This window comes from Heterodontus francisci, chromosome 25 (assembly GCF_036365525.1).
Source record: "Heterodontus francisci isolate sHetFra1 chromosome 25, sHetFra1.hap1, whole genome shotgun sequence".
In the NCBI taxonomy this organism is placed as follows: Eukaryota; Metazoa; Chordata; class Chondrichthyes; order Heterodontiformes; family Heterodontidae; genus Heterodontus; species Heterodontus francisci.
This window is the reverse complement of record NC_090395.1, coordinates 5,143,804-5,158,667: the sequence shown is the minus strand read 5'-3', so window position 1 is coordinate 5,158,667 and position 14,864 is coordinate 5,143,804.

Genomic DNA, 14,864 nt, shown 5'->3' with positions numbered 1-14,864 from the left:
AAAGACACACACTTACACCAAGTCACAAAGACACACACTGACACCTAGTAACAAATACATACACTGACACCAAGTCACAAAGACATACACTGATACCCAGTAACACAGACACACACTTACACCAAGTAACACAGACATACACTGTCAACAAGTAACAAAGACATACCCTGATACCCAGTAACACAGACACACACTTACACCAAGTAACAAAGACAGACACTGATACCCAGTAACACAGACACACACTTACACCAATTAACAAAGACATACACTGAGACCCAGTAACAAAGACATACACTGACACCCAGTAACACAGACACCAAATAACAAAGACACACAATTACACCAAGTAACACAGACTCACACTGACACCCAGTAACACAGACACACACTTACACCAAGTAACACAGACATACACTGACACCAAGTAACAAAGACATACACTGATACCCAGTAACAAAGACACACACTTACACCAAGTACCAAAGACAGACACTGATACCCAGTAACACAGATACACACTGACACCAATTAACAAAGACATACACTGAGACCCATGAACAAAGACATACACTGACACCCAGTAACACTGACACACACGGACACCAAGTAACAAAGACACACACTTACACCAAGTAACACAGACTCACACTGTCACCCAGTAACACAGACACACACTTACACCAAGTAACACAGACATACACTGACACCAAGTAACAAAGACATACACTGATACCCAGTAACACAGGCACACACTTACACCAAGTAACACAGACATGCACTGACACAAAGTAACAAAGACATACACTGACACCAAGTAACAAAGACATACACTGACACCAAGTAACAAAGACACACACTTACACCAAGTAACACAGACATACACTGACACCAAGTAAGAAAGACAGACAATTACACCAAGTAACAAAGACATACACTTACACCAAGTATTTTGACATACACTGACACCAAGTAACAAAGATATACACTGATACCCAGTAACACAGACACACACTTCAACCTAGTAACAAAGACATACACTGACACCAAGTAACTAAGACATACACTGACACCAAGTAACAAAGACACACACTTACACCAAGTAACACAGACATACACTGACACCAAGTAAGAAAGACAGACAATTACACCCAGTAACACAGACACACACTTACACCTAGTAACAAAGACATACACTGACACCAAATAACAAAGACACACACTTACACCAAGTAACACAGACTCACACTGACACCCAGTAACACAGACACACACTTACACCAAGTAACAAAGACATACACTGACACCAAATAACAAAGACATACACTGACACCAAGTAACAAAGACACACACTTACACCAAGTAACAGAGACAGACACTGATACCCAGTAACACAGACACACACTTACACCAATTAACAAAGACTTACACTGATACCCAGTAACACAGACACACACTTACACCAAGTAACACAGACATGCACTGACACAAAGTAACAAAGACATACACTGACACCAAGTAACAAAGACATACACTGACACCAAGTAACAAAGACACACAGTTACACCAAGTAACACAGACATACACTGACACCAAGTAAGAAAGACAGACAATTACACCAAGTAACAAAGACATACACTTACACCAAGTATTTTGACATACACTGACACCAAGTAACAAAGATATACACTGATACCCAGTAACACGGACACACACTTCAACCTAGTAACAAAGACATACACTGACACCAAGTAACTAAGACATACACTGACACCAAGTAACAAAGACACACACTTACACCAAGTAACACAGACATACACTGACACCAAGTAAGAAAGACAGACAATTACACCCAGTAACACAGACACACACTTACACCTAGTAACAAAGACATACACTGACACCAAATAACAAAGACACACACTTACACCAAGTAACACAGACTCACACTGACACCCAGTAACACAGACACACACTTACACCAAGTAACAAAGACATACACTGACACCAAATAACAAGAACATACACTGACACCAAGTAACAAAGACACACACTTACACCAAGTAACAGAGACAGACACTGATACCCAGTAACACAGACACACACTTACACCAATTAACAAAGACTTACACTGATACCCAGTAACACAGACACACACTTACACCAAGTAACACAGACATACATTGATACCAAGTCACAAAGACATACACTGATACCCAGTAACACAGACACATACTTACACCAAGTAACAAAGACTTACACTTACACCAAGTATTTTGACATACACTGACACCAAGTAACAAAGACATACACTGATACCAAGTAACACAAACATACACCTACACGAAGTAACAAAGACATACACTGACACCAAGTCACAAAGACACACACTGACACCTAGTAACAAATACATACACTGACACCAAGTCACAAAGACATACACTGATACCCAGTAACACAGACACACACTTACACCAAGTAACACAGACATACACTGTCAACAAGTAACAAAGACATACCCTGATACCCAGTAACACAGACACACACTTACACCAAGTAACAAAGACAGACACTGATACCCAGTAACACAGACACACACTTACACCAATTAACAAAGACATACACTGAGACCCAGTAACAAAGACATACACTGACACCCAGTAACACAGACACCAAATAACAAAGACACACACTTACACCAAGTAACACAGACTCACACTGACACCCAGTAACACAGACACACACTTACACCAAGTAACACAGACATACACTGACACCAAGTAACAAAGACATACACTGATACCCAGTAACAAAGACACACACTTACACCAAGTACCAAAGACAGACACTGATACCCAGTAACACAGATACACACTGACACCAATTAACAAAGACATACACTGAGACCCAGTAACAAAGACATACACTGACACCCAGTAACACAGACTCACACTGTCACCCATTAACACAGACACACACTTACACCAAGTAACACAGACATACACTGACACCAAGTAACAAAGACATACACTGATACCCAGTAACACAGGCACACACTTACACCAAGTAACACAGACATGCACTGACACAAAGTAACAAAGACATACACTGACACCAAGTAACAAAGACATACACTGACACCAAGTATTTTGACATACACTGACACCAAGTAACAAAGATATACACTGATACCCAGTAACACAGACACACACTTCAACCTAGTAACAAAAACACGCACTTACACCAAGTAACACAGACACACACTGACACCCAGTAACACAAACAAACACACTGACACCAAGTGACGCAGACTTACACCGACACCAAGTAACGAAGACAGACACTGACACCAAGTAACACAGACACACACTTACACCAAGTAACAGAAGCACACACATATACCAAGTAACAAAGACATACACTGACACCAAGTAACAAAGACACACACTTACACCAAGTAACACAGACATACACTGACACCAAGGAACAAAGACATACACTGACACCAAGTAACAAAGACATACACTTACACCAAGTAACAAAGACAGACAATTACACCAAGTAACAAAGACACACACTTACACCAAGTAACACAGACACACACTGACAGCCAGTAACACAAACAAACACAGTGACACCAAGTGACGCAGACATACACTGACACCAAGTAACGAAGACATGCACTGACAACAAGTAACACAGACACACACTTACACCAAGCAACACAAGCACACAGTTATACCAAGTAACAAAGACATACACTGACACCAAGTAACAAAGACACCCACTTACATCAAGTAACACAGACATAGACTGACACCAAGTAACAAAGACATACAATTACACCAAGTAACAAAGACATACACTGACACCAAGTAACAAAGACACACACTTACACCAAGTAACACAGACATACACAGACACCAAGTAACAAAGACATACACTGACACCAAGGAACAAAGACATACACTTACACCAAGTAACAAAGACAGACAATTACACCAAGTAACAAAGACACACACTTACACCAAGTAACACAGACACACATTGACACCCAGTAACACAAACAACCACAGTGACACCAAGTGACGCAGACATACACTGACACCAAGTAACGATGACATACACTGACACCAAGTAACACAGACACACACTTACACCAAGTAACACAAGCACACACTTATACCAAGTAACAAAGACATACACTGACACCAAGTAACAAAGACACCCACTTACACCAAGTAACACAGACATAGACTGACACCAAGTAACAAAGAAATACACTTACACCAAGTAACAAAGACAGACACTGAACCCAAGTAACAAAGACAGACAATTACACCAAGTAACAAAGACATACACTTACACCAAGTATTTTGACACACACTGACACCAAGTAACAAAGACATACAATGACACAATGTCACAAAGACATACACTGACACCAAGTAACGCAGACACACACTGGGCGGCACAGTGGCGCAATGGTTAGCACTGCAGCCTCACAGCTCCAGGGAGCTGGGTTCGATTCAGGGAACTGCCTGTGCGGAGTTTGCAAGTTCTCCCTGTGTCTGCGTGGGTTTCCTCCGGGTGCTCCAGTTCCATCCCACATGCCAAAGACTTGCAGGTTGGTATGTTAATTGGCCATTATAAATTGCCCCTGGTACAGGTAGGTGGGAGGGAAATATATAGGGACCGGTGGGGATGTTATTGGAATATGGGATTCGTGTAGGATTAGGATAAATGGGTGGTTGATGGTCGGCACAGACACGTTGGGCCGAAGGGCCTGTTTCAGTGCTGTATCTCTGAACTAAACTAAATACTGACATCTAGTGTCATAGACACACACTGACACCCAGTAACACACACTGATGCACAGTAACAAAGACAGACACTGAGATCCAGTAACACAGACACACACTGACACCAATTAACACAGACACACACTTACACCAAGTAACAAAGAGACACACTTACACCAAGTAACAAAGGCATACACTTACACCAAGTAACAAAGACATACACTGACACCCAGTAGCAAAGACATACACTGACACCAAGTCACAAACACATACACTGACACCAAGTAACAAAGACATACACTGATACCCAGTAACAAGGACATACATTGACACCAAGTCACAAACACATACAATGACACCAAGTAACAAAGACATACACTTACACCAAGTAACAAAGACATACACTGACCCCAGTAACACAGACACACACTGATACCCAGTAACACAGACACACACTGGGCGGCACAGTGGCTCAGTGGTTAGCCCTGCAGCCTCACAGCTCCAGGGAGACTGGTTCGTTTCAGGGTACTGCCTGTGCGGAGTTTGCAAGTTCTCCCTGTGTCTGCGTGGGTTTCCTCCGGTTGCTCCGGTTTCCTCCCACATGCCAAAGACTTGCAGGTTGGTATGTTAATTGGCCATTATAAATTGCCCCTAGTACAGGTAGGTGGTGGGGAAATATATAGGGACCGGTGGGGATGTTATTGGAATATGGGATTCGTGTAGGATTAGTATAAATGTTTGGTTGATGGTCGGCACAGACTCGTTGGGCCGAAGGGCCTGTTTCAGTGCTGGATCTCGAAACTAAACTAAATACTGACATCTAGTGTCACAGACACACACTGACACCCAGTAACACACACTGATACACAGTAACAAAGACATACACTGACACCAAGTCACAAACACATACACTGACACCAAGTAACAAAGACATACACTGATACCCAGTAACAAAGACATACACTGACACCCAGTAACAAAGACAAACATTGACACCAAGTCACAAACACATACACTGACACCAAGTAACAAAGACACACACTTACACCAAGTAACAAAGACATACACTGACCCCAGTAACACAGACACACACTGATACCCAGTAACACAGACACACACTTACACCAAGTAACAAAGGCAGACACTGACACCAAGTAACAAAGACATACAATGATACCCAGTAACACAGACACACACTTACACCAAGTAACAAAGACAGACACTTACACCAAGTAACACAGACATACACTGAAAACAAGTAACAAAGACATACACTGACACCCAGGCACACAGACTCACACTGACACCAAGTAACAAAGACACTCACTAGCACCAAGTAACAAACACATACACTGACACCAAGTAACAAAGACACACACTTACACCAAGTAACAAAGTCATACAATTACACCAAGTAACAAAGACATACACTGATACCCAGTAACACAAACACACACTTACACCAAGCAACAAAGAAATTCACTGACACCCGGTAACAAAGACATCCACTGACACCAAGTCACAAACACATACACTGACTCCAAGTAACAAAGACATACACTTACACCAAGTAACAAAGACATACACTGATACCAAGTAACACAGACATACACTTACACGAAGTAACAAAGACATACACTGACACCAAGTCACAAAGACATACACTGACACCTAGTAACACAGACACACACTTACACCAAGTAACAAAGACAGACACTGATACCCAGTAACACAGACACACACTTACACCAATTAACAAAGACATACACTGAGACCCAGTAACAAAGACATACACTGACACCTAGTAACACAGACACCAAATAACAAAGACACACACTTACACCAAGTAACACAGACTCACACTGACACCCAGTAACACAGACACACACTTACACCAAGTAACACAGACATACACTGACACCAAGTAACAAAGACATACACTGATACCCAGTAACAAAGACACACACTTACACCAAGTACCAAAGACAGACACTGATACCCAGTAACAGAGATACACACTGACACCAATTAACAAAGACATACACTGAGACCCATGAACAAAGACATACACTGACACCCAGTAACACTGACACACACGGACACCAAGTAACAAAGACACACACTTACACCAAGTAACACAGACTCACACTGTCACCCAGTAACACAGACACACACTTACACCAAGTAACACAGACATACACTGACACCAAGTAACAAAGACATACACTGATACCCAGTAACACAGGCACACACTTACACCAAGTAACACAGACATGCACTGACACAAAGTAACAAAGACATACACTGACACCAAGTCACAAAGACATACACTGACACCAAGTAACAAAGACACACACTTACACCAAGTCACAAAGACACACACTGACACCTAGTAACAAATACATACACTGACACCAAGTCACAAAGACATACACTGATACCCAGTAACACAGACACACACTTACACCAAGTAACACAGACATACACTGTCAACAAGTAACAAAGACATACCCTGATACCCAGTAACACAGACACACACTTACACCAAGTAACAAAGACAGACACTGATACCCAGTAACACAGACACACACTTACACCAATTAACAAAGACATACACTGAGACCCAGTAACAAAGACATACACTGACACCCAGTAACACAGACACCAAATAACAAAGACACACACTTACACCAAGTAACACAGACTCACACTGACACCCAGTAACACAGACACACACTTACACCAAGTAACACAGACATACACTGACACCAAGTAACAAAGACATACACTGATACCCAGTAACAAAGACACACACTTACACCAAGTACCAAAGACAGACACTGATACCCAGTAACACAGATACACACTGACACCAATTAACAAAGACATACACTGAGACCCATGAACAAAGACATACACTGACACCCAGTAACACTGACACACACGGACACCAAGTAACAAAGACACACACTTACACCAAGTAACACAGACTCACACTGTCACCCAGTAACACAGACACACACTTACACCAAGTAACACAGACATACACTGACACCAAGTAACAAAGACATACACTGATACCCAGTAACACAGGCACACACTTACACCAAGTAACACAGACATGCACTGACACAAAGTAACAAAGACATACACTGACACCAAGTAACAAAGACACACACTTACACCAAGTAACACAGACATACACTGACACCAAGTAAGAAAGACAGACAATTACACCAAGTAACAAAGACATACACTTACACCAAGTATTTTGACATACACTGACACCAAGTAACAAAGATATACACTGATACCCAGTAACACAGACACACACTTCAACCTAGTAACAAAGGCATACACTGACACCAAGTAACTAAGACATACACTGACACCAAGTAACAAAGACACACACTTACACCAAGTAACACAGACATACACTGACACCAAGTAAGAAAGACAGACAATTACACCCAGTAACACAGACACACACTTACACCTAGTAACAAAGACATACACTGACACCAAATAACAAAGACACACACTTACACCAAGTAACACAGACTCACACTGACACCCAGTAACACAGACACACACTTACACCAAGTAACAAAGACATACACTGACACCAAATAACAAAGACATACACTGACACCAAGTAACAAAGACACACACTTACACCAAGTAACAGAGACAGACACTGATACCCAGTAACACAGACACACACTTACACCAATTAACAAAGACTTACACTGATACCCAGTAACACAGACACACACTTACACCAAGTAACACAGACATGCACTGACACAAAGTAACAAAGACATACACTGACACCAAGTAACAAAGACATACACTGACACCAAGTAACAAAGACACACAGTTACACCAAGTAACACAGACATACACTGACACCAAGTAAGAAAGACAGACAATTACACCAAGTAACAAAGACATACACTTACACCAAGTATTTTGACATACACTGACACCAAGTAACAAAGATATACACTGATACCCAGTAACACGGACACACACTTCAACCTAGTAACAAAGACATACACTGACACCAAGTAACTAAGACATACACTGACACCAAGTAACAAAGACACACACTTACACCAAGTAACACAGACATACACTGACACCAAGTAAGAAAGACAGACAATTACACCCAGTAACACAGACACACACTTACACCTCGTAACAAAGACATACACTGACACCAAATAACAAAGACACACACTTACACCAAGTAACACAGACTCACACTGACACCCAGTAACACAGACACACACTTACACCAAGTAACAAAGACATACACTGACACCAAATAACAAGAACATACACTGACACCAAGTAACAAAGACACACACTTACACCAAGTAACAGAGACAGACACTGATACCCAGTAACACAGACACACACTTACACCAATTAACAAAGACTTACACTGATACCCAGTAACACAGACACACACTTACACCAAGTAACACAGACATACATTGATACCAAGTCACAAAGACATACACTGATACCCAGTAACACAGACACATACTTACACCAAGTAACAAAGACTTACACTTACACCAAGTATTTTGACATACACTGACACCAAGTAACAAAGACATACACTGATACCAAGTAACACAGACATACACCTACACGAAGTAACAAAGACATACACTGACACCAAGTCACAAAGACACACACTGACACCTAGTAACAAATACATACACTGACACCAAGTCACAAAGACATACACTGATACCCAGTAACACAGACACACACTTACACCAAGTAACACAGACATACACTGTCAACAAGTAACAAAGACATACCCTGATACCCAGTAACACAGACACACACTTACACCAAGTAACAAAGACAGACACTGATACCCAGTAACACAGACACACACTTACACCAATTAACAAAGACATACACTGAGACCCAGTAACAAAGACATACACTGACACCCAGTAACACAGACACCAAATAACAAAGACACACACTTACACCAAGTAACACAGACTCACACTGACACCCAGTAACACAGACACACACTTACACCAAGTAACACAGACATACACTGACACCAAGTAACAAAGACATACACTGATACCCAGTAACAAAGACACACACTTACACCAAGTACCAAAGACAGACACTGATACCCAGTAACACAGATACACACTGACACCAATTAACAAAGACATACACTGAGACCCAGTAACAAAGACATACACTGACACCCAGTAACACAGGCACCAAATAACAAAGACACACACTTACACCAAGTAACACAGACTCACACTGTCACCCATTAACACAGACACACACTTACACCAAGTAACACAGACATACACTGACACCAAGTAACAAAGACATACACTGATACCCAGTAACACAGGCACACACTTACACCAAGTAACACAGACATGCACTGACACAAAGTAACAAAGACATACACTGACACCAAGTAACAAAGACATACACTGACACCAAGTATTTTGACATACACTGACACCAAGTAACAAAGATATACACTGATACCCAGTAACACAGACACACACTTCAACCTAGTAACAAAGACATACACTGACACCAAGTAACAAAGACATACACTTACACCAAGTAACAAAGACACACACTTACAGCAAGTAACACAGACATACACTGACACCATGTAAGAAAGACGGACAATTACACCAATTAACAAAGACATACACTTACACCAAGTATTTTGACATACACTGACACCAAGTAACAAAGACATACACTGATACCCAGTAACACAGACACACACTTACACCTAGTAACAAAGACATACACTGACACCAAGTAACACAGAGATACACTGACAACATGTAAGAAAGACAGACAATTACACCAAGTAACAAAGACATACTCTTACACCAAGTATTTTGACATACACTGACACCAAGTAACAAAGATATACACTGATACCCAGTAACACAGACACACACTTCAACCTTGTAACAAAGACATACACTGACACCAAGTAACAAAGACATACACTTACACCAAGTAACAAAGACACACACTTACAGCAAGTAACACAGACATACACTGACACCATGTAAGAAAGACGGACAATTACAACAATTAACAAAGACATACACTTACACCAAGTATTTTGACATACACTGACACCAAGTAACAAAGACATACACTGATACCCAGTAACACAGACACACACTTACACCTAGTAACAAAGACATACACTGACACCAAATAACAAAGACACACACTTACACCAAGTAACACAGACTCACACTGACACCCAGTAACACAGACACACACTTACACCAAGTAACAAATACACACAATTACACGAAGTAACAAAGACAGACACATATTCCCAGTAACACAGACACACACTTACACAAATTAACAAATACTTACACTTGCACCAAGTATTTTGACATACACTGACACCAAGTAACAAAGACATACACTGATACCCAGTAACACAGACATACACTTACACCAAGTAACAAAGACATACACTGACACCAAGTCACAAAGACACACACTGACACCCAGTAACAAAGACATACACTGACACCAAGTCACAAAGACATACACTGATACCCAGTAACACAGACACACACTAACACCAAGTAACACAGACAGACACTGACACCACGTAACAAAGACATACACTGATACCCAGTAACACAGACACTCACTTACACCAAGTAACAAAGACATACACTGACACCAAGTAACAAAGACATAAACTGACATCCAGTAACACAGACACACACGGACACCAAGTAACAAAGACAGACACTGATACCCAGTAACACAGACACACACTTACACCAAGTAACAAAGACGTACACTGACACCAAGTAAATCAGCCACACACTGACACCCAGTAACAAAGACATACACTGACACCCAGTAACACAGGCACACAATGGGGGAGGGGGGGTGGTGCGCACATTGGCGCAGTGGTTAGCACCGCAGCCTCACAGCTCCAGGGAGACTGGTTCGTTTCAGGGTACTGCCTGTGCGGAGTTTGCAAGTTCTCCCTGTGTCTGCGTGGGTTTCCTCCGGTTGCTCCGGTTTCCTCCCACATGCCAAAGACTTGCAGGTCGGTATGTTAATTGGCCATTATAAATTGCCCCTAGTACAGGTAGGTGGTGGGGAAATATATAGGGACCGGTGGGGATGTTATTGGAATATGGGATTCGTGTAGGATTAGTATAAATGTTTGGTTGATGGTCGGCACAGACTCGTTGGGCCGAAGGGCCTGTTTCTGTGCTGGATCTCGAAACTAAACTAAATACTGACATCTAGTGTCACAGACACACACTGACACCCAGTAACACACACTGATACACAGTAACAAAGACATACACTGACACCAAGTCACAAACACATACACTGACACCAAGTAACAAAGACATACACTGATACCCAGTAACAAAGACATACAATGACACCCAGTAACAAAGACATACATTGACACCAAGTCACAAACACATACACTGACACCAAGTAACAAAGACACACATTTACACCAAGTAACAAAGACAAACACTGACCCCAGTAACACAGACACACACTGATACCCAGTAACACAGACACACACTTACACCAAGTAACAAAGACAGATACTGACACCAAGTAACAAAGACATACAATGATACCCAGTAACACAGACACACACTTACACCAAGTAACAAAGACAGACACTTACACCAAGTAACACAGACATACACTGAAAACAAGTAACAAAGACATACACTGACACCCAGGAACACAGACACACACTGACACCAAGTAACAAAGACACACACTTGCACCAAGTAACAAACACATACACTGACACCAAGTAACAAAGACACACACTTACACCAAGTAACAAAGTCATACACTTACACCAAGTAACAAAGACATACACTGATACCCAGTAACACAAACACACACTTACACCAAGTAACAAAGAAATTCACTGACACCCGGTAACAAAGACATCCACTGACACCAAGTCACAAACACATACACTGACTCCAAGTAACAAAGACATACACTTACACCAAGTAACAAAGACATACACTGACACCCAGTAGCAAAGACATACACTGACACCAAGTCACAAACACATACACTGACACCAAGTAACAAAGACATACACTGATACCCAGTAACAAAGAAATACAGTGACACCCAGTAACAAAGACATACACTGACACCAAGTCACAAACACATACACTGACACCAAGTAACAAAGACAAACACTTACACCAAGTAACAAAGACATACACTGACCCCAGTAACACAGACACACACTGATACCCAGTTACACAGACACACACTTTCACCAAGTAACAAAGACATACACTGATACCCAGTAACACAGACACACACTTGGCGGCACAGTGGCGCAGTGGTTAGCACCGCAGCCTCACAGCTCCAGGGACCCGGGTTCGATTCTGGGTACTGCCTGTGCGGAGTTTGCAAGTTCTCCCTGTGTCTGTGTGGGTTTCCTCCGTGTGCTCCTGTTTCCTCCCAAATACCAAAGACTTGCAGGTTGATAGGTTAATTGGCCATCATAAATTGCCCCTAGTATAGGTAGGTGGTAGGGAAATATATAGGGACAAGTGGGGATGTGATAGGAATACGGGATTAGTGTAGGATTAGTATAAATGGCTGGTTGATGGTCGGCACAGACTCGGTGGGCCGAAGGTCCTGTTAAAGAGCTGAATCTCTAAACTAAACTAAATACTGACACCTAGTGTCAAAGACATACACTGACACCAAGTAACAAAGACAGACAATTACACGAAGTAACAAAGTCATCCACTTTCACCAAGTATTTTGACATACACTGACACCAAGTTAGAAAGACATTCACTGATAGCCAGTAACACAGACACACACTGACAACCAGTAACAAAGACATACACTTACACCAAGTAACAAAGACATGCACTGACACCAAGTAACAAAGACAGACAATTACACCAAGTAACAAAGTCATACACTTACAACATGTAACAAAGACATACACTGATACCCAGTAACACAGACGCACACTTACACCAAGTAACACAGACATGCATTGAGACCAAGTCACAAAGACATACACTGATACCCAGTAACACAGACACACACTTGCACCAAGTAACAAATACATACACTTACACCAAGTATTTTGACATACACTGACACCAAGTAACAAAGACATACACTGATACCCAGTAACACAGGCATACACTTACACCAAGTAAAAAAGACATACACTGACACCAAGTAACAAAGACATACACTGATACCCAGTAACACAGACACACACTTACACCAAGTAACAAAGACAGACACTGATACCCAGTAACACAGACACACACTTACACCAATTATTAAAGACATACACTGAGACCCATTAACAAAGACATACACTGACACCCAGTAACACAGACACACACTTACACCAAGTAACAACGACATACACTGTTACCCAGTAACACAGACAGACACTTACACCAAGTAACACAGACATACACTGACACCAAGTAACACAGACACACAATGACAACCAGTAACAAAGACATACACTTACACCAAGTCACAAAGACATACACTGATACCCAATAACAAAGACTCAAAAACATACACTGATACCCAGTACACAGACACACACTAACACCAAGTAACACAGACATACACTGACACCAAGTAACAAAGACATACACTGATACCCAGTAACACAGACACACACTTACACCAAGTAACAAAGACAGACACTGATACCCAGTAACACAGACACACACTTACACCAATTAACAAAGACATACACTGAGACCCATTAACAAAGACATACACTGACACCCAGTAACACAGACACACACTTACACCAAGTAACACAGACATACACTGACACCAAGTAACAAAGACATACACTGACACCCAGTAACAAAGACATACATTGACACCCAGTAACACAGACACACACGGACACCCAGTAACACAAACAAACACACTGACACCAAGTAACACAGACATACACTGTCACCCAGTAACACAAAC